Source organism: Lithobates pipiens, unplaced genomic scaffold, assembly GCF_037356315.1.
Source record: "Lithobates pipiens isolate NorthernLeopardFrog02 unplaced genomic scaffold, aLitPip1_a1.2 Scaffold_18, whole genome shotgun sequence".
Classification (NCBI taxonomy): domain Eukaryota; kingdom Metazoa; phylum Chordata; class Amphibia; order Anura; family Ranidae; genus Lithobates; species Lithobates pipiens.
This window is the reverse complement of record NW_027507758.1, coordinates 72,755,112-72,777,685: the sequence shown is the minus strand read 5'-3', so window position 1 is coordinate 72,777,685 and position 22,574 is coordinate 72,755,112.

Here is a 22,574-nt window from a genome sequence, read left to right as displayed (position 1 = left end):
AAATCATTATTTTATGCCCCAAATAGCCAACTGCAAATCCAGAAACATAGGTGTATAGTATAGATATAGCCTAACATAATAGAGCCATGTTTCCAAAGTGCATACAGCTGTTTCAGGCTTTTTAGCTTTTATCAGTGCTGTATATGGAAAATCTGGAAATTTTAGCAAAATTTGGTCCTTTTAGGAAGATGCAGTTGAGTCAATGGGGAAAGCAATAAAAGTGGTTTATTTATTTATTTATTTTTGTTTTGTTTTGATGAGTGCAATGGGATTTAAGTAGTTCCAGACAGTTAAATGGAATAACCTAACTTGGACCTGTTCAAGAAAATTTCAGTAAAATTCTCTTGTATATCTTGTTTGATTATAAGTTTACTGTAAAGATGCACAGGTGACCACACATCAGAGAAGAAACCTTACTGCATAACGCACAAAGTGTCTAAGTCCGCGTTCACATAGGGCAATGTATGTCTGTGCGAGGATCATGTTAATTCTCATGAGGGTACACAGGTGTTCCATGCACCCCCATGCATGCAGTCCCATCAATGTCAATTTGGGAAGCAGCAGGTGAGTGGACACAGCCATTGCTCCCAATTTGACATCTATGCGGGTGCTGGTGCACAGCCCCGATTGAACACTGTCTGTGTTCTGAGCTGTGCCCCTCCACTCTTAGCCGCTGTGCTTGCATAGCTGCTGCATCTCAAAATTGCATGAATGGTACTGCCTGGGGGAGGATGCACTGACTCACTTGTGCATCCTCATACGGTTTTAACATGGTCCTCACGCAGGAGTACTCTGTATCTTGCTCCGTGTGAACGAGATCTACTTGCAATGTGGACCTGGTTCTTGTGCCAAAAATGTCCCCTTATTAGCCTTTATTATTTTACTGTCTTTTGCACAAAAAGAGAACACAGACAGCTGCATGCATAAATACATCTTAAAATCAAGGGTAACACTAAACAAATGAAAATAAAATACACACCAAGATGAGGAAAGATAACACAAATGCAAAGAGCACTAAATGCAATAAACAACATTTCCCAAAATACAATACCTGAAAAAATTTAATTTTTCAAGCATATGTCACTTAACCAACTCAGTGAGTGAACTTGAGAGTTTTGACCTCACATTCCACCATCATTTTACAAATGGTAAAATCAAATTTTACAATAAAATCAGTATGCCTTCGATCACTCTTACTGTAGTACAGGTACACTGATGCGTCAACCTCCAGATATTCATCACATGGCTTCGCCCATCAGTAGCCTTCAACTAACATAAAACCTTATTTCCCTCTTTATTTTTCTTTATGAATCGTCCAGTGAAATTTAGAAGAAACTAATTAACTGCAAAGATGTGTTCCTAAGATATGCATGGCCATCCGCCATGACATTCCTGAAATATCACATAGCCTAATCTAATTGTTATTATTACATTTTTTTTTTTCAGAATACATAGGTCATAAATGTGCAGCGTAACCCGAAACACTTGCAGAGCTGCCAGCTGGCCCGATCTCTATCATTCCAACCTGCTGCCCCGCGGTTCTCCTTTCCTTTGCACGGGGCTTGAAGTTATGCTTACCGATAATTGCATGGCAGGTAATAAAAGAACTCAAAGTCAGTGACGGAATGTTTGGCATTTTCATCCGAATTCTCAAATGATTTTATTAAAAGCATTCTGTCTTATGAAGGTAAAGGGATAATGATTATGGTTAACCTAACAAGGGTGTAGCTTTGAAATTCTATGTATAAAAGGTACAGGTGTGCTCACTAATTATACTCCCCCTCAATTATGTTTTTTTTAAGATTTTCAGCAATTTAATATTGATGAGCCAAACATCCCCAGTTTCGGTTCACAGAAGAACATACCAACATGCAAAAAATTCTATGGGACGCAAACGTGAAAAATCTAAATTGCTAATTTTAAAGGCTTATATACAAGTTATTGCCATAAAAAGTTTTTGGGGACCCGGGTCCTGCCCCAGGGGAAATGTATCAATGCAAAAATAAGTTGTAAATTTTTTTTTCAGGAGCAGTGATTTTAATAATGCTTAAAGTAAAACAATAAAAATGAAATATTCCTTTAAATATCATGCCTGGGAGGGTCTCCTTAGTCTGCCTGTAAAGTAGCGCATCTTTCCCATGTTTATAGCAGTACCACAGCAAAATTACATTTTCAAAGGAAAATTTTTAATTTAAAACTGCTTGCGGCTGTAATGTATTGTTGGATCCCGGCAATATAGATAAAAATAATTTAAAAAAATGGCATGGGTCCCCCCCAGTCCATTACACTTTGGGTCTGGTATGAATATTAAGGGGAATCCTGAACCAAAAATACAAAAAAAAAAAGGCATGGATGTTCAACCCCCCAAAATCCATGTCAGGCCCTCCATATCTGGTATAGATATTAAGGGGAACCCTCGCACCAAAAAAAAAAAAAAAGAAATGGTGTGGGGGTCTCGCAGGCACTATATACTCTGAACAGGAGTATATATACTATGCGGCCTGCCCTATATACTCTGCAGAAAAATAGGGCCTTAGGTGTTGGTGGTGCCAAAACACTGTAATCCCTCACAGTTACTCTTGTTGGGCACAGGAATGGGCCCCGCTGTAAAATATTTATCAAAACTTGTAATTATATGGCCCTGTTAAACAGGGGAATAAAAATTGGGCCTTTGGCTTTGGTGGCGCTAGAACACTGTAACCTTTCACAGTTACATTTGTTGGTCGCAGGAATGCCCCTGCTGTTAAATATTATATCAAAAATTGTAATAATATGGCCCTGTTAAACAGGGTTAGAAAAATTGGGCCTTTGGTGTTGGTGGCACCAGAACACAGTAAGCCCTCACAGTTACTCTTGTTCAGGAACAGGCCCTGCTGTGAAATATTATATCAAAAATTTTAATTGCATGCTCCTGTTAAATAGGGGCAGAGAAATTGGGACTTGGGTGTTGGTGGCACCAGAACACTGTAACCCCTCACAGTTACTCTTGTTGGGCACAAGAACAGGCCCTGCTGTGAAATATTATATCAAACATTTTAATTACCGTATTTATCGGCGTATAACACACGCCGCCGTATAACACGCACCCCAAGTTTAAGAGGGAATTTAAAAGAAAAAAAACTTTTAGGAGGGAAGTTTAAGGAAAAAACTTACATTTAAATGCCCATCAATGCAGCCTTGTCAGTGTCAATTGCAGTCTTGCATTGCAGCTTTGCATTGCAGCCTTGTCAGTCATTTGCAGCCTTGTCAGTCATTTGCAGCCTTCCATTGCAGCCTTGTCAGTCATTTGCAGCCTTCTATTGCAGCCCTGCCAGTCATTTGCAGCCTTGTCAGTCATTTGCAGTCTTGTTAGTGTGTTTGCCGTCTAAAAATGGTGCCGCCGAGATACAGAGCGGATGTCCTATGTGTCTTGGCAGCGTTCAGTAGTTCCCGGCCGTTCTCGGCGGCCTTCGGGTATTTTCAGCCACACTCGGCGGTTCTCGCCTATTTTCGGCCACGCTCGGCCATTCTCGGCAGCTTTCGGCTTTCCGAAAGCTGCCGAGAACGGCTGAGTGCAGCCGAAAATAGCCGAGAATGGCCGAAGATAGCCGAAAATACCCGGAAGCCGCAGAGAGCGGCAGAAGGGGATAGAAACAGCGGAGGATCGGCATATAACACGCACCCCGGGTTTCCCCCTGATTTTAGGGGGAAAAAAGTGCATGTTATACGCCGATAAATACGGTACATGCTCCTGTTAAACAGGATTAGAAAAATTAGGCCTTTGGTTTAGGTGGTGCCAGTGCACTATAAACCCTCACAGTTACTCTTGTTGGGCGCAGGAAATATTATATCAAAAATTGTAATTACATGCCGCTGTTAAACAGGGGGCTTTGAGTGGTGGTGCCCTAAAAAAAAAAAATATTGTTGGAAGCTAGCATCATCCAGATTGAGGAGGAATAGGATAGTCAGCATAGGCAGTCTGATGCCGCATAGACAAGACCAGAAAAGGTCAGACAGTCTTCCTGATGGAGTTCAGACGGAGTTCCGACGGACTTCCGACCGAACAGACTTGTCCACACACAAACGGACCAAAGTTCATTTTTTTAAATGTGATGACTTATGATGGGACTAGAAAAGGAAGTTCAATAGCCAGTAGCCAATAGCTGCCCTTGCATCGTATTTGGTCCATCACACCAGCATACAGACAAACGGTTTTCCCGATAGAAATTGAAATTGATTCCGTCGGACAGATTTGAAACATGTTCTATTTCTAGGTCTAATTTATATTTCTAAGTTCGATGAAGCCCACATACGATAGTAATATCCGACGGAATGATTCCGTCTGACCTTTTCTGCCGGAAAGTCTGGTCGTTTGTACGCAACATTACAGTTACATCTGCATCAGGTGCTTGATAGCTGCTGATCAAGACTGATTCATTTCTATGAATGTGAGCCTATCAATGGAGTCTGTGGACAGGCGCACTCTATGATCCATTACAAACCCTCCAGCAGCACTGAATGTGCATTCAGAAAGCATTCTGGATGCAGGACAGGCCAGTAGTTCAATTGCATATTGAGCAAGTTCTGGCCAGTGGTCCATCCTCAAGACCCAGTAGCCCAGTGGATGCTCTGTTGGAAAGGTCTGCAAGTCTGCTCTTGCCCCTAGATATTCCTGCACCATATAATGCAGACACTGGCGATGGTTGCTTGAACCGATCAGACCTCAGTACTAAGGATTGAAAAGTTGTTTAAAGGCATCGGTCAGCCTGCCACCTTCTCCACCGTTCTTTCGCTGACTGAACGAAGCCTCAGCAACACGTTGTCCAGCACCAGGAAATGGAAATCTTACAGGGTCTGCAAATGCATTATGCAAACCTTTCTTCAAGGCCCCCTGAAGATGTTTCATCCTTTGCTTCCTCTGTGAAGGCAGGATGAGTTCTGTAACTTTACCCTTGTAACGTGGATCAAGAAGGGTTGCCAGCCAGTAATGATTTCCTCTCCTTGATACCATGAATCCTAGGGTCCTTTCGCAGGCTTTGCAGAATCAGGGAGGCCATGCAGCGTAATTTTGCAGAGGCATTCGATTCTGAGTCCTCTGGGTCACTAATGGCCCGTACACACGATCCGAATATCGTACGAAAACGGTCGTCCAAGGAAGGATCGTGCGATTTGCAGATCGTGTGTACACTATTTTCGACAGTCGATCACGACGGTTCATCCAATATTATTCGATCGGACATGCACTAAAATTTTCCTCGTATGATTCCAGATCATGCGATTTTCGTTTAGTCAATATAGTTGTCGTCCAAAAATACAATACAAATACATTACAACACATGACATCACTTCCGATTTTTTTTCTATCGTACCAGAATTTTCATGACTTTATTTAGCTATTCAATTTCTACTTGCGATGATTAACCGAAAACGGTCATACGTTCGATATTCAGATCGTGTGTACGGGGCATAAGGATCACATTACCTGTAACTACCACCTCCCAGCCACGTAGAACTCCTTGGGTTTCTGAAAACCATTTTGAAGACTGCTACTGAGTGTTATCCTCGACATCCATGCTGACACAATCCTCCTCCTCCTCCTCCTCTTCTTCCTGTGTGTTTGGTGGGCCCACAGGAATGCTATCTGGATAAAGGGGGCCTTGAGAGTAAAGGAAGTAAAGGAAGTCCTCCTCTTCCTCCCGCTGTTCTGCCCCAAGTGCCCTGTCCATGATTCCACAAAGCATGTGCTCCAGCAGGAAGACTAGAGGGACAGTGTCAATGATGCATGCATTGTCACTGCTCACCATCCTTGTGGCCTCCTCAAATGGTGACAGAACAGTGCATGTATCCTTGATCAGTGGTGGGGCAAAAAGAAGCCAAGCTCCCCTGACCCTGTCCTGGTGCCATACTCGCACTCGCACGTTGATGGCCCTCTGCTGTGTGTGCAGCCACTGCAGCATTGCCAACGTTGACTTCCACCTGTTGGGCATGTCACAAATGAGGCGGTTGGTGGGCAGGTTGCATTCCCTTTGAATGTCAGCCAGCCAAGCACTGCCATTGTATGACTGGCGGAAATGACCACAGGCTTTTATGGCCTGCCTCAGGAGATCATGTAAGCCTGGGTACCTGATCAAGAACCACTGCCCCATCAAATTTAGGATGTGTGCCAAACATGGAACATGGTTCAAGTGTCCCTATCAGAGGGTGGAGAGAAGGTTGGTGCCATTGTTGCATACAACCATTCCTGGCTGAAGCTGGCATGGCATCAACCACCTCTGAGCCTGCCCCTGCAGATCTGACAGAATCTCTTCCCCAGTGTGGCTCCTGTCCCCTAGGCAGACCAACTCAAACACTGCATGGCATCTTTTAGCCTGACTGCTTGCGTAGCCCCTTGAATGCTTACGGAGCACTGCTGGTTCAGAGGACAAACCTGCAGAAGAGGCCATAGAGGAAGAAGAAGAGAAGGGGGTGGAGGGGGGAAATGTGGTAAAATCACCACTAGCATTTTGGAGGAGTGGTGGCGGAACAAGCTCCAACAAAACTGAACCCTGTCCTGCATCTTTCCCAGCTGCCAGCAGAGTTAACCTGTGCACCCTGAAGGAAAGGTAAGGTCCCTGCTTGCTGGACCATGAGTCAGCGGTAATATGAATCTTATTGCTGACTGCCTTGTCCAACGAGGCCAAAACATTGCTTTCCCCATGCCGGTAGGGAGCCGGAATGGCCTTCGTGAAAAGAAATGGAGTTTTGGAACCTGCCACTGAGGTGCAGCACATTCCACAAATTCACAAAAGGGGGTAGAGTCTACCAGCTGAAAAGGCAGCAGTTGCAGTGCTAGCAATTTTGGATGTCTGGGACCGAATTTATTTTTACGGTTCAGCAACTGGGGTAGGGAAATTTACCTGCTAAAATCAATTGAGGGTGTACTTCTAGCAGATTGGCTGCAAGTACTTGGGACACCTATTGCTATACCGTCATTCCTCTCAGTGCAGGACTGGAGGTATAGTAGGGTTGGAGAGCCCAGATGAGGAGCAAGGAGATTTGGTAACCAACCAAATGATCAGAGAGGGAGTAACTGTATCTTGCAGTTTACCAAACAGGTGCAAAAGGGTAGCTCTGGTAGCACAGGGAACCAGCTGGAGGGATCCCAGCCCGAAGGACAATGGACAAACCCACTGGTACTTCAATAGCAATTGGAAGAGCGCTCACCTATTAGCTGGGCCTTCCAAGGAAGTTGCCTGCTTTTAGGCTCCTGCAATGATTTGGGAATCAGATAAACTGAATCCTTTATACTACACCCTTGTGTTGTATAAATGTACTGGATATGTTATAGCAGCAAGCTTTTTGCATTGTGCTGGACATTCAAGTTTATATGTTTGGAAATGATTTACTGCATAGCCAGAAGCTCTTATATTTTGACCCTTACTACAAAGGCCAAACTTAGCATGGGGATAAAGCCAGGTCTTATCAGTAACCACAGATGGATGCTCTCTTGGTGAATGGACACAGCTTCAATGAATCACCAGCAGGAACCAAGAACTCAAGCAGCTCCAAATACAGCCTCATGCGGCAAGTGAGACAGGGCACTGCTGATTCTCCATTGTGGGATCCACAGAAAAAGATGTCTGAAACCCTAACTTAATCTGACAGCTCCATAGAAGTCTCTGGAGATTTAGTTCCCAGGTGTGGCCAGGATGGTGAAGTTTTACAGGTAATCAAACAGCGGAATTATGCCAATCGGATCAAGGTAAATAAGAATCCACAGCTCTGCACCCACCCTGACTGGAAGTCCTTGGTCACCTCTCTACTTATACACCGGAAGTGAATGATCTAAGCAACCCTAGATCATTCACTTCTGATGTGTTGTAGAGAGAAGACCAGAGGCTTGCCTTGATCTGACAGGCAAAGTTCCAATGTTAGATTACTTCCAGACCTAAAATCTTTACCGGGTGTAAATATATTCTGCAATAACCACAAATTATATAAATCTACTTTGTATGCTCTAATTGACTCTGCAAACCCAGATATTTCTTTTTCTAGTGACATCATCACTTGGTTGTACAGAGGCCCTAGGGCACCCTGCTGATCCCTCCTCCCAGTAAGCCTGGTGAGGATGTGACATGGACTTAAAAAAATAGTTTTTGGCTACAGAAACAAGGAAACAAAAAATGGATAGTGGGATATGCTCTAGAGGTGGAAAAGGGGAAAAATTTGCACCTATAAAAAAGTTGTAAAAAAAACTCAAAATTTTAAACAACGCACATGTAAACATAACATAAAATTACTATAATATAAACACTGCAATATACGTAGTTCAGAACATGTATTAATAAAAAACACACATTTTTTTCCTTTAAAGGGAAACTCCAATTTTGATAAAAGTTGATTTATATAACGGGTACACAGGATCCACATTTCCTAGGCTGACCTGTGATGCTTGCTCTTGCATTCCTTATGACTTGCTCATGCACAGCTGTAATCAGCAGCATCTAACAGTCATATATTGTGCTATATAAAGTTACTGGTCGTTTGCTTTCTTTCCCAGATTCCTCTACCCCGTCCTTCGGTTCCCAGAAGTAGGCATCTCTGTTATTTAGGGTTAGTTCCAAATAAGTTTTCAAAAAAATGCATAGTATGTCTTGGCCTAATTTTAATACTCTGCGTGGTTCCAAAAATCTGTCTGTGTTTTCTTTATCCCGTATCCAAACTTTTATGGAGCATCGTGCTTCGCGGCTGCTGTACATTTGTTTGTGAGATGGATGCGCCTCTCTATAAGGAACAGTAAATACTTCTGAATACGGAGCATTTTATGAAGCAAATTCTGAAGGTCAATGTACTGTAACCTGCTGCAGACACAGACGTCACAGTGAAGCACTGTATTATAGTATGGGACTATATTTCATGATTGTTTCTATCTTTTTTTGCTAAATGCAGCTTGCTGCAAAAAAAAAAAATTAGTCAATAGACTGTTGGAAGGTTGGATGTTTTTCTCCCCTAGGCCTACTTGTGCTACCTTTTTCCCTCCCCACAAACTGTTTTGGACCCTCTACCCCCTCAACACATGCACAAAAGCACAAAAACATTTACAGGCTCTGTCCAAAAAATACTGTAGCTGCTGACTTTTAATATTAGGACACTTACCTGTCCTGGAATCCAGCGGTGTCTTCACCTGAGCCAATTTTTCGACTCTTGAGTGCTGCCACCGCCATTTTCGGGTAAGGAAAACCAGCAGTGGAGCCTTGCGAAATCACAGCCAGTACCCTACTGCGAATGCGCAAAGCGCATTGTGCTTGGTGAATGGCCCAGAGGCGGGGGAAAGAGGAGTGCAAAGTCACCCGGAAGTGGGGGCAGGTACCTGTCAAAACCAGGGAGCTGATTACTCCTCCCCCCGAAAGGTGTCAAATGTGGCAGCGGAGGAAGGAGGAGGCATAATAAGAGGAGTTTCCCCATTCAGCATAGCTCCCAACTGTCCCTGATTTCGAGGGACTGTCCCTCCCTGATTTGGAGCAATGTCCCTCCGTCCCTCATTCCTCCTCATTTGTCCCTCATTGTGATCTGATCTATATAGATGTATATAAAATGCACTTTTTATCTTTCAAAAAGTGTTTCCCAATGCTAAACCTTTCATCCAATTTCTAAATTGCTGCATTTGTACATTTTTAACTACATGACATCCACGCTATGGCCGAATGATGGCCACAGCATGGATGTGAATTTCCGGGAGGCCGTCATATGATGGTCTCCCCTGTGCACGCTCCCTGCACGCGCCCTGCAGGGCACGCGCGGAGCGTGCTGTGATCCCCGAGTCACCGAAACTCGGGTGATCACCGGTCTGAGTAAGCGGCCGGTCGCGGCCCCTTACCATGTGATCAGCTGTCAGCCAATGACAGCTGATCACGTGATGTAAACAAAAGCTCAGTGATCCGTTTTTTTTTCTCCTCACGCTGACAGCAGAGGAGAAAAAAAAAGCCGATCACCTGCTTATCTTAAAGGGACATCGGTCCCTAAGAGGAACAGGCAATTATGCCTCATTTTTACCAACCAACAGTGCCCACAAGTGCCACCTATCAATGCCCACAAGTGCCACCTATTGATGCCCACATGTGCCACCTATCAATGCCCACAAGTGCCACCTATCAATGCCCACCAGTGGTGACAATCAGTGCCACCTAGAAGTGCTGCCTATTAGTGTAATCGATCAGTGCCCATCAACTGACAAAAAAAAACAAATTTTTTTTGTCAAAACAAAAACAAAACAAATTTGAAAAATTCGGTCTTTTTAATTTCTTTTAAAAAATAAAAATAAAAACCGAACAGGTGATCAAATACCACCAAAAGAAAGCTCTATTTGGGGGAGAAAAAATGATAAAAATTTCATTTGGGTACAGGGTTGTATGACCGCGCAATTGTCATTCAAAGTGCGACAGCACTGAAAGCTGAAAATTGGTCTGGATAGGAGGGGGTTTAAGTGCCCAGTAAGCAAGTGGTTAAAGCCAATATGAAGGAATAGTAGTGGTAAAAAAAGCCCTTGTGGATTTAATTAACCTTTTTTTTGGTTAATTCTCCTTTAAGGGTGTGTGACAGGGGGCGTGTCCTATGCCTACATACATTTGCTAGTAGGTGTCCCACTTCCTATCGTAAAATTTTGGGAGGTATGCCTTTTAGGTGGAGCTCCGCTTTAAGCAGTATTAAGCTCAAAACCAAAAATGTAATATGTTGCAATTTACCAAACCATAGATATGGTGGCTACATTCTTTTTCCTTTATAACCTATCTTCCTCTGTTTTCACCTGTTGATCTGGCCAGTAACACACCTCCTGTATTAGAGTGCCTCCACTCTGGATGTGGTTAGTTCTCCAAGATGTTTGGAACAACCTACCTTCCGAGTTCCTTCAAAAACTGTGTACAAGTGTACCTAGAAGCATTGATGCTGGTTTGAGGACAAAAGGTGGCCACACCAAATATAGATTTGATTTGGATTTATCTTCTGTTCATTTACTTTCCATTTTGTTAAATAAGAAGTATGGGATCAATTTTTTTTTTAGAATCATACTTACCTAGGTGGATGCAAAATTGGTCCGATGCTCCATCTGTTCCCTGCTGGCTCTAAGACTGAGAATTGATTGATCAAACACCACTGATCACTCAATTCTCAGAGCTCCATGATCACAGAGCTGCTGACCCCCCCTCTCCCCCTGCCCCCCTGCACTCACTGAAGTGCTGAGCTGTAGAGGGGATGGGAGCAGCTGGCTCAGGTTCTCAGTGGCTCACTGAGAGGCTGAGCCAGGTGCCGTTTCAGGGTTGTGAGTGGATCCTGACCATATTGCCACAGCCTGGACCAGCTCTGTGACGTCAGCTGATAGCGGGCTTCAGCTGGCGGGCTGTGCTTCAGCCCGCTGTCTGCTGAAAACAGGTTCATGAAAGTGCAGAACACACTGCACTCCTGTGATCCACAGGAAAAGTACAGCCAAATTAGCTTTGGCTGAATTTCTAATCTATTTGATAAAACAAAACTATTGACACTTCTATTTTTAAAAGCATTCTTAATTTACAGCATTTTCTTCACACCTGCCCAAAACGTTTGCACAGTACTGTACTAGCAGATTTAAAAATTGAAGCCAAACTCCAGCTCACACTGCAGTTACACAAGCAGTTAACACAACATTTTCTTTTCTTTTTCGGAATATGAATAAAAGCCCCTCATTGTAATACCCCATACACACTATACAACTTTTGTTGTCTGATTTCCTTTTGATTTACAAAAACCATGTAGTGCAAGGGCCTGCCTGATTGCATACACATTGAAACTCCTAAGCTTTGACCTCATATTATATGGTTTTGGTAAATCTGAAGGAAAAAAATCTACAGAAAATTGTATCCAGCTTAATCATCCCTGTCAGTAGTAAATGGTTTGTCTCAACCCTCTAACTGCCACATCTGCAAGAGAGCTTGTTCTGGTGAAAAACAACAGACTTGCTGGCTGGATCATCAGATGAAAATAAAGGAAAGAAAGCTTAAAGGGGCTTTCTGGACAATCCTTTTTTTTTTTTAAGTCAGCAGCTACAAACACTGTAGCTGCTGACTTTTAATAAGGACACTTACCTGTCCAACGATCCTGCGATGTCGGCCCCCCCGAGGCCTCTCCGTCCATCGGATCGGCTGCCAGCGCCTCCATCCTAAGGAAGGGAAATAGGCAGTGGAGCCTTGCGGCTTCACTGCCTGTTTCCTACTGCACATGCGCGAGTCACGCGGCGCTTTGTGAATGGCTCCGTTGTGTTCTGAGACACATACATGTCCCAGAAGGCTGCTCACCGAAGAGGAGGAAGCGCCGCGGAATAGGAAGAGGAAGATTAGGAAGACTGCCTAGCAACAGCGTTTCAGGTAAGTGAAATGTTTTTATTTTTTTTTATTTTATAAATGCAATTTTTTTTGGGGGGTGGCCCTCCACTTTAAAAAAGAAAACACATGCAGCCATCACACCTATCAATAAGTAAGCTGCAATGTAGTAAATGTTTGCTTCTGCGTTTAAATGCATCTTTGGTTTAAATGCTGGCCAGGACTCTATCTGAATGGAGATGCATGCTCTCCCTGCACTTGTGTGGGATTCCTCTTGGTACTCTTCCCAAACTCTAAGGACATGCTGGTAGGTTGAAGCAGGCACCCAAAAATGGAACTTCCGCTGTCCTCTAATACAGGTATTTGCTTCCACTTCCAGTGAAAGATTGCCACAGTATCCAGAGTAGGTAACCAGGCTGTGAACCCTCAAGGCTTCACCTCCTGATCCACTTACCTAAAATGCCGGCACCTTCACCTGGGAGCCGAGGGACAGGTCTGCTTCAGGTGAGGACATAGCGGGCTCCCAGGACAGGTAAGTGTCCTTATATTAAAAGTCAGCAGCTGCAGTATTTGTATCTGCTGACTTTTATTTATTTTTATTTTTCAGCGGAACTCCGTTTTAATTGACTCTAATACGTGTAAACCCGGACATTAGAATGTACCTACAATAAACCAGCAGTACATGGCTCCACCTCCTATTACTTCTCATTCTCTAAACATTATGTCTGGTACATCTTCTTCCACTGTACAAAATTTAAGGCAAGAAAACCAATAGACAATCAAAATCTTCATTATTACTTTATTGGCTTTGAAGGACACACAACAGTTGCAGTAGGCAGAAACACATTAGCTGTTATTTGTGCAGAAACTTCAGTAAATTGTAAGTTCTTTGAAGGCAGGGACTGATATGAATGTACTGTTAGTAAAATTCTGCATAAATTGTCACCAATTCTTAAATACCTGTAAGAAATAATAAATAAATCACAAATCTACAGGCAGAAACACAATCAGTACCGCAGTGACACAACCAGAAACAACCAGCTTTTGTTGTGCTTTACGGTTAGTGTGGCATTATTGATTTTGAATGATGTGCAGGCCTGCTATAAATTAGATATACCTGATTTTATTTCTATCTATATCTCTGTTTACATTTCAGATAGCAATTTTCATCACCTCTCGATACCTCTGAAGGGGAGTCCTTGAAACGCATTAGTATCACGTATCATGCTTGTACAACTTTCATGTATTAATAATATAATATTTGTACTTATATTATTACATATTTGCCACACTATCTGTATTTTCAGATGTGCTTTTTTAACAATTTTTCTTGTACCAATAAATTTTATTTTTTTATTAATATTGACAATTTTTGATAGTGCCTATATAGTCCCAATCCTAGAGGGTTATCTGTTCGTATTTGTCCACAAAGAAATAACCAGTACACAACAAGGAACATGTCCATAGAAACACAATCAATACGGTACCCAGAACATGTCTGCAGAGGCATAGTAAGCACTGTACTGGCTTAAAGAGGAAGTAAACGCTGTTTTTTTTTTTTACCTGCAAAGTAAAGGCATAATGTGATAGTATGCATCGCATGCTAGCACATTATGTGAAACATACCTGCAAACTAAGCCCTCCCTTGTCACCGCTGGAGGCCGCATCCATCTTCACCGTCTTCCTTTCGGGTCCGCGAACTCCGGCTGTGTGCCTGGCATGTGCACAGGAGCCGTCAGTCATGGCACAGGGCTCTGAAGAAATGACATGGGTCACCGTTCCTTCAGAGGACATGTGCAAATTATGTCATAGTCGGTGTATACAATAAATATCTCCTAAACGGTGCAAGTTTAGGAGATATTTAGGGCCGGTTCACACAGCGAGGCGCGGCGAGGCGTCTCCGACTTACCTCGCCGCGACCTGCGGGGAGCTCAGCGGCGACTTGCAGAGGACTTCTGTATAGAAGTCAATGCAAGTCGCCCCCGAAGTCGCCCCGAAGTAGTACAGGAACCTTTTTTCTGAGTCGGAGCGACTCGAGTCGCTCCTCTCAGAACGGTTCCATAGTACTGAATGGGGCGACTTGCGGGAGCGAGGCGAGGCGAGCCGCGTCGCCTCGCCTCGCCTCGCTGTGTGAACCGGCCCTTACAGTACCTATAGGTAAGCCTTATTATAGGTGAAAACAATACAGGGAGGTTTATTTCCTCTTTAAAGTGGCTATAAAGCTTTGTTTTAAAAAACAAACAAACAAATAAAACAAACATGCCTATACTTACCTGCTCTGTGCTGTGGTTTTGCACAGAGCAGCCCCAACCAATCCTCTTCTTCTTGGGTCCCCTCTGGCGCTCCAGGCCCTCCACTTCATCAGGTACCTTTAGGGAAAGCTGCTTCCATTGACACAGACAGCGGGACTTGGCTGTGCCCCCGCTCCAGTATCACTGGATTTGATTGACAGCAGCGGGAGCCAATCGCTCCTGCTGTTATCAATCTGACCAATGAGTAGAGAGACAGTGGTGGGAGCCGCTGAGCTAATGCACATTACTGGATAGAATATGGGCTCAGGTAAGGGGGGGGGGTCTGAGGGGCAGCTGCAACACAGAAGGTTTTTCACCTTAATCAGGGGTGGATCCAGGGGGGGCAACAGGGCTATTGCCCCCCCCCCCCCAGAAATTAGTTGTGGCCGGGTGAGTGTGTGGGCGGCACGTTTGTGAGAGAGCGGATGCAGCTGGGAGGCTCTGTGAGTGAGCTGGCCAATCAATGGGTGGCGGAGCAGAGAAATGACATCCCTGCAGTTCCGCCCTCACTCACTGTGCAGGTAGACGTGAGCAGCAAAGAGATCATCTCTCTGCTGCTTGGGACACAGGAAGTGGCAATCCCCACCTTAACAGGAAAGTGTCAATCTGCAACTTGTGGCAGGTGATGTGGCAAGTGACAATCCACAAACTTGTGGCAGGTGACGTGGCAAATGACAATCCGTAACTTATGGCAGGTGACGTGGCAAGTCACAATCCACAACTTGTGGCAGGTGACATGGCAAATGACAATCTGCAACCTGTGGCAGGTGACGTGGAAAATGACAATCCACAACTTGCGGCAGGTGAGGTGGCAAGTGGAAAATCTGCAACGTGTGGCAGGTGACGTGGCAAGTGATAATACGCATCTTGTGGCAGGGGACATGGCAAATGACAATCCGCAACTTGTGTCAGGTGATGTGGCAAGCGGACAATCCGTAACTTGTGGCAGGCGACGTGGCAAGTGACACACTCGGGGCTCACACTGATTCTGCATTATGGTGACTTGAACTATTTCATTTTCTATAACAATGTAATAATAGAAATAATGTGCTTCAATCATCCTGATACCATAACAACCATGGTGCCGTAATGATTGAAGCGCCAACACCAGCGATTTCCCCAATAAATTGCCTGCAAATAATCGTATTTTCTGGCAGTGCCCCTCCAGAAACTAGACTCTGGATTCGCCCCTGACCTCAATGCATAGAATGTGTTAAGGTGAAAAATCTTAAGACTTTAGATCAACACAACCAGAAACATTTTGATAGACCTTTACTTTGGCTTTTGTTTGAATTAGGAGGAAGACAAGGGCAAAGGTTTGTTTGGCAGGCCCTGCAACTCTATAAGTAGCAGTAAACTGCATAAATTTAAAGTAGCTAGGAGTCTTTTTGCAGCCCCTGACAGCCATTGCACCCTAGGTCATGTCTTACGTGGCCTATTGAGAAACCTGGCCTTTACTGTTATTATGAAAAAATTTGTGCTACGATTCACCCCTTTCTAAAAACTAGAAATAGTGGTGCCCATGACTAGAGAGCATGTACATTACATTTTGCAAGTTCAGAATACAGATCGCTCACAATTTAAAGAATTTAAAGAGGTTTGGTGGGTTAACAGGCAGCAGGAGAATACAATGAAATAATGATATAAAAAAATTAAAAGGTACCATTGGTCCTACATTATGGGCTAGGCTATATTTCCTTTACTTATTTAACATAGCAATAAAATGTTTTCCCCTGCACTTTACAGTAGTACATGAAGTTCCAGCATCAGAATTATGGCATTCCGTGACCTTGGACTGAGGTTTTTTTGGAGCTGGAGACGTAGCAAATGATTTGCTATTTCAATCCAATGCCAACACTAACAGCACCATACTGAGCTTCAGCAATGGGATCCTCTGTGCCAAGATCACATCCCTGCAGTGTAATCAAATAGCGCCAAGATCCCAACACTAACATAATGTGGTTGGCTTTATAAAAAAGTTGAACAATTTATGTCATGCCCAAAGGATAGCCACCATAGTCAAGGCACATTACCTACTGTTGGATACGAATCAACACCTACTCATGTACAAACACAAGGGCTTGGGGGCTAATTGGAAGCTACTTATACATTTTCTTTTGGATTGTGGGAAGAAGACAGGGCACCTAGGGGAAACAACCATATACATAGGGAAGGCCAACAAACATTTTTTCTGGCAAGGAGCTTGGGAACCTAGAGGTCAATATGAAATATTTCATGTAACCTCCATGATTTTCTACCATAGTAGGATCCAGTTTACAGATTCCCGTAAATTAAATTATATTTAAAATATAGGGTTCTAAAGCTGTGCCATGCACACTTTGATAATGGGGCATGGTAATATGCCAATACAGTTTAAATATACTTTGTTGACTTAAGAAAAGCATATAGTATGTATACACAAACATTTTCTGCAAAAGGCCCTGAAGAGATATATAGGGGACTACTTTTATACACTACTCAGTCTCTGTGAGCATAGAAAGGAAGTAGTCTTCTAAAATGGCAAATAAATTAAACCTGCCAGCCATTTTAAATTTCACTTAAAAAATAACACTGAATATTGTTCATTCAGGCTTTATCAGAGTGCCTTAAGGGATCATAAAGGATTTTTCCCTGATGCACATTTTATAAGGGTTTATTTTAGCCTTTTTCTGGATCAACTGTAGGTTTAGGGTTCCTTGGATGCAAGTTTTAACTTTGTTTATTATTGTGTAACATCAAGTGTCAATGAGCATTACTCTGTAAAAGACGGCAAAGTTGGTAGGGACTGAACAAAATAATCCTGACCCCTGAAAAGAGCCTGCAGCAGGTACATGTTGGTGTTGTAGATGACCTAAGAGTCTGGGATCCTGGTATTCCCTATCTTCTGCAGAGTACCCATGGACTTGGTGAAATGTTGGGGGCCCTGAATGGGTGGTTGCATAAAAAAGGCATTTTAAACCAAGCCACGCACCAAGGTATACCAATATCAGAAAATAGACCAATGGCAAAACTATGTTAGAGTGGAATGGTAGCAGTGGAATGCAGACTACTCTTTCCAGACCACTAGCCAACCCGGGAGTAGACTCTAAACTCAGCTGCGCCATTCAGGAGACACTGTGACATTGGATAGGAGAGGGTCACATGCTCAATCTTAGCCCTGCAGTGCCCCATTAGGGAACAGAATAGATGGACAAACCATCAAAGTGCATCCATTGATTTTCAGTAAATAAGCTTTAAAACAAGCCCTCATTGACTTCTGTAGCTGCATACATTGTGGAGAAATCCATTGTCAATGTTCGCAGCAGAAGAAGTTGTTCCAATTGTTCTTTCGGGCTCTCAGTTCACAGCTTATCCTTCTTCCCTTTCCTAGCCCCCAAGAATACCTGCAGTGGTTTTCAATACAGATTAGAAGACTAGAAGTTTGCTAAGTCACTGGGAACTGAGATACTGAGTATCTGCTGGGAGGTCGGAGCAGAGTGAACTGACCTGCTGAAGAACAGGGTGACCTGAGCTGATAAGTCCCTGATGGGAGGTGGAGCTTAGCTATTAGAGAATAACTTGAATAACTTTAGTTTCTACATTTAAAAGTGAAGAGGATGAGTTCCCCCACAATACCTGCAGCTACAGAGGTCAATTAGGGCAGTAAGGGCTTTTTTTTAAATCTCATTTACTGTTTGTTTGGAATATGCCAAAGTTGAAGCTCTATACCCTGGCACAGATTCACTTTAAAGCTGGTAAAACAGCTGCAGTCTATGTGTTCTACATTGTATTTTAGCAATTAGGCTGCAGCTGCACCTTAACATCCAAACTGTAGTTCGCCCCGAATCTGAACCAGGAAAAGCCTTAAGAGTGCTGCGGTCAGATAGGACATCTTTTGTGGTTTTCATTCTTGCATTCTCCTCTCTGGAGCTTTAGCCTCCGCTGGAACAGTGTTTGTTGCTACAGGAGCGAAGTGTGTTGTGTCTGCTGGCGGCTGCCACAATGCTGCCTGCTTTCCCTGCCAGCACTGGAATTTGGTTTGGAAAATAAAAGCACCGGCATTTGCCAAAAAAAATTAAAAAAACGAGTATGCATTGTGGGACGACAGCGGGTAACCAATCACTGTTCTACAAAATCTTAAGTTTAGGTTGTTTGTCCTTCAGTGCTTCTTCCTTATGTACGTACATTATGTAAGTAATGAAATACATTCTGTATATATATATATATATATATATATATATATATATATATATATAGATATATTTTTTTGTTTAAATATAAATGTAACAAAATATTCTGTAAACTGCAGTTCCAGTCAGTGAATTGATTGTACTATACAGCCAACACCGAACACTGCTGCTGTGTTCGGAAGGTTTGATACAAATAATGATGCAGAGCAACTAAAACAGTCTCTTAAATAAATGAGTCCCAAATGATAAAACAAAAAAGTCCTTAAAGTGGAGGGCCACCCTGAAAAAAAAAAATATTAAAAATTACAAAAAAATCAAAAAAAAAAAAAAAAATCAAAAAAAAATTTTTTTTTTACTTACCAGAAGTGCCTGTTGCTAGGCACATAATCCTAATCTTCCTCTTCCTCCTCCGTGGAGATCTTCTGGTCTTCTCTCCTCGTCGCGGCGTCTTCTGGGTAATGGGTCACGCTGTGTTCTGGGAACTGTGTGTTCCCATTCACAAAGCGCTGCGTGACTCGCGCATGCGCAGTAGGAAACGGGCAGTGAAGCCGTAAGGCTCCACTGCCTGTTTCCCTTACAAGGAATGTGCGCCGGGACCCGATAGCCGAGGGACGGGTCGGCCTCGGGCGGCCGACATCGCGGGCGCCCTGGACAGGTAAGTGGGCTGATTAAGTCAGCAGCTGCAGTGTTTGCAGCTGCTGACTTTTTTTTTTTTTTTTTTAAACGGCCCTCCGCTTTAAATATGTATGTCCGGCCAACCATGAGTAAATTCCAGATATGACAACCTTCTCTTTAACTGATCACCCATATGTCACATGCATAACACCATATGCGTTCACCTCCTAGGCTGGGCCTTAACCACTTGCTTACTGGGCACTTAAGCCCCCTTCCTGCCCAGGCCAATTTTGAGCTTTCAGTGCTGTCATCCTTTAACTAACAATTGCGTGGTCATGCAACACTGGACCCAAATTACGTTTTGATCACTTTTTTTTCACGCAAATAAATCTTTCGTTTGGCAGTTTTTAATCACTGCTGGGTTTTTTTTTTTTTTGGTAAAGAAAGAAGTTAAAAAAGACCAAAAATTTTGAAAGAAAAAGCAGTTTCGTAGTTTAGAAAATTTTGAAAACAGGTAATTTTTCTCCTTCATTCATAGTAGGTGAGGTTCAAAAAAGACACAAGTCCATCAAGTCCAACCTATATGTATGATTATATGTCAGTATTACATTGTATATCCCTGTATGTTGTGGTTGTTCAGGTGCTTATCTAATAGTTTCTTGAAACTATCAATGCCCCTCGTTGAGACCACCGGCTGTGGGAGGGAATTCCACATCCTAGCCGCTCTTACAGTAAAGAACCCTCTACGTAGTTTAAGGTTAAACCTTTTTTCTTCTAATTTTAATGAGTGGCCACGAGTCTTGCTAAACTCCCTTTTGCAAAAAAGTTTTATCCCTATTGTGGGGTCACCAATATGGTATTTGTATATTGAAATCATATCCCCTCTCAAGCGTCTCTTCTCCAGAGAGAATAAGTTCAGTGCTCGCAACATTTCCTCATAACTAATATCCTCCAGACCCTTTATCAGCTTTGTTGCCCTTGTTTGTACTCGCTCCATTTCCAGTACATCTGGTGCCCAGAACTGGACAGCATATTCCAGGTGTGGCCGGACCAGAGTCTTGTAGAGCAGGAGAATTATCGGTTTATCTCTGGAGTTGATCCCCTTTTTAATGCATACCAATATTCGGTTTGCTTTGTTAGAAGCAGCTTGGCATTACATGCCATTGCTGAGCCTATCATCTACTAGGACCCCTTTCCATCCTAGATTCCCCCAGAGGTTCTCCCCCCAGTGTATAGATTGCATTCTTATTTTTGCCACCCAAATGCATTATTTTACATTTTTCTACATTGAACCTCATTTGCCATATAGTTGCCCACCCCATTAGTTATTGCCCTGCTTAGCTTAGTATCGTCCGCAAATACAGAGATTGAACTGTTTACCCCATCCCCCAGGTCATTTATGGACATTTATGGACAAATTAAATAGGATTGGTCCCAGCACAGAACCCTGGGGGACCCCACTACCCATCCCTGCCCATTCCGAGTATTCCCCATTTATCACCACCCTCTGAACTCGCCCTTGTAGCCAGTTTTAAATCCATGTACTCATCTAATGGTCCGTGCCAAGGGACCTTATTTTGTACAGTAAACGTTTATAGGGAACTGTGTCAAATGCTTTTGCAAAATTCAGATACACCACGTCTACAGGCCTTCCTTTATCTAGCTGGCAACTCACCTCCTCATAGAAGGTTAGTAGATTGGTTTTGCAAGAACGATTCTTCATGAATCCATGCTGATTACTGCTAATGATACCCTTCTCATTACTAAAATCTTGTATATAGTCCCTTATCATCCCCTCCAAAAGTTTACATACTATTGATGTTAGGCTAACTGGTCTGTAATTCCCAGGGATGTATTTTGGGCCCTTTTTAAATATTGGTGCTACATTGGCTTTTCTCCAATCAGCTGGTACCATTGCAGTCAGTAGACTGTCAGTAAAAATTAGGAACAATGGTCTGGCAATCATTTGACTGAGTTCCCTAAGTACCCTCCGGTGCAAGTTATCTGGTCCCGGTGATTTAATAATGTTAAGTTTCCCAAGTCTAATTTTAATTCTGTCCTCTGTTAACCATGGAGGTACTTCCTGTGATGTGTCTTGAGGATAAACACTGCAGTTTTGGTTACTGAAGTCCCCCAATTCCCTTGTAAAGACTGAGGAGAAGAATAAATTCAATACCTTCGCAATCTCCCCATTCTTTGCAACCAGATGTCCTTCCTCATTCTTTATGGGGCCAATATGGTCTGTCCTCCCTTTTTTTTACTATTTACATACTTTTTTTGTTTTAAATTTTTATTTATTAACAGTTTTTTCAACACATACAGTACAAAAACACATGTACCAAAACCCCTCCCCCCACTCCCTCCCCCCCAAACCCTTGTGCAGCCCTCCAACCAATACCAAATCACATTCCACGTTCACCAACTGTACCCCACAAAAATCATACTTCCCAGACATCAATGGCAGTACTAATCACCCGCAGTCAGATAAATAACTAACCGTGATTACATTATTACTCTGTCCATTATATCAGGTGGCTATTGAAAAGCTGCCCCCAGCGTATTGAATTAATTCAAGGTATCCTTGGCGTCTAGCCAACACTGCCACACCTTCTCAAATTTCTTGGGACATCCCCTACTTAAGTATGTTGCTTTATAAAAAGGTAGTGCTTTATTAATTATGCTTTTCCAGTATGACACCATAGGTGGTTCAGGTTTTTCCAATACAACAGAATAGCTTTGCGTGCGTAAAACAAAGATAGGGAGATCATACTCCTCTGCGCCTTTCGGGGCACCAACTCCTCCACCAGTTCAAGCAAACATGTCGCGACTGTGACAGGAATTGACACCGAAAGTACTGTCTGTATAGTGTGCGTCACTCCTTTCCAGAAATCCTTTATCTGCCAGCACTGCCAAAATATATGGTCAAAGTCAGTGTGGCTATCTGTGCAGCGCCAGCACACTGCTGTACCTGTACCATATATCCCAGCTATCTTTGCGGGGGTATAGTACACCCTGTGTAAAATTTTGAATTGAATGAGCATGTCTCTGACTGACACCAGGGTCTTGAATGGGTAATCCCACATGTAACTATTTACATACTTAAACAATTTCTTGCGATTCCACGCTATGTGTCTTTCATGTTCTTTCTTAGCCATCTTTAATGCACCCTTAAATTTCTTGTTGCATTCTTT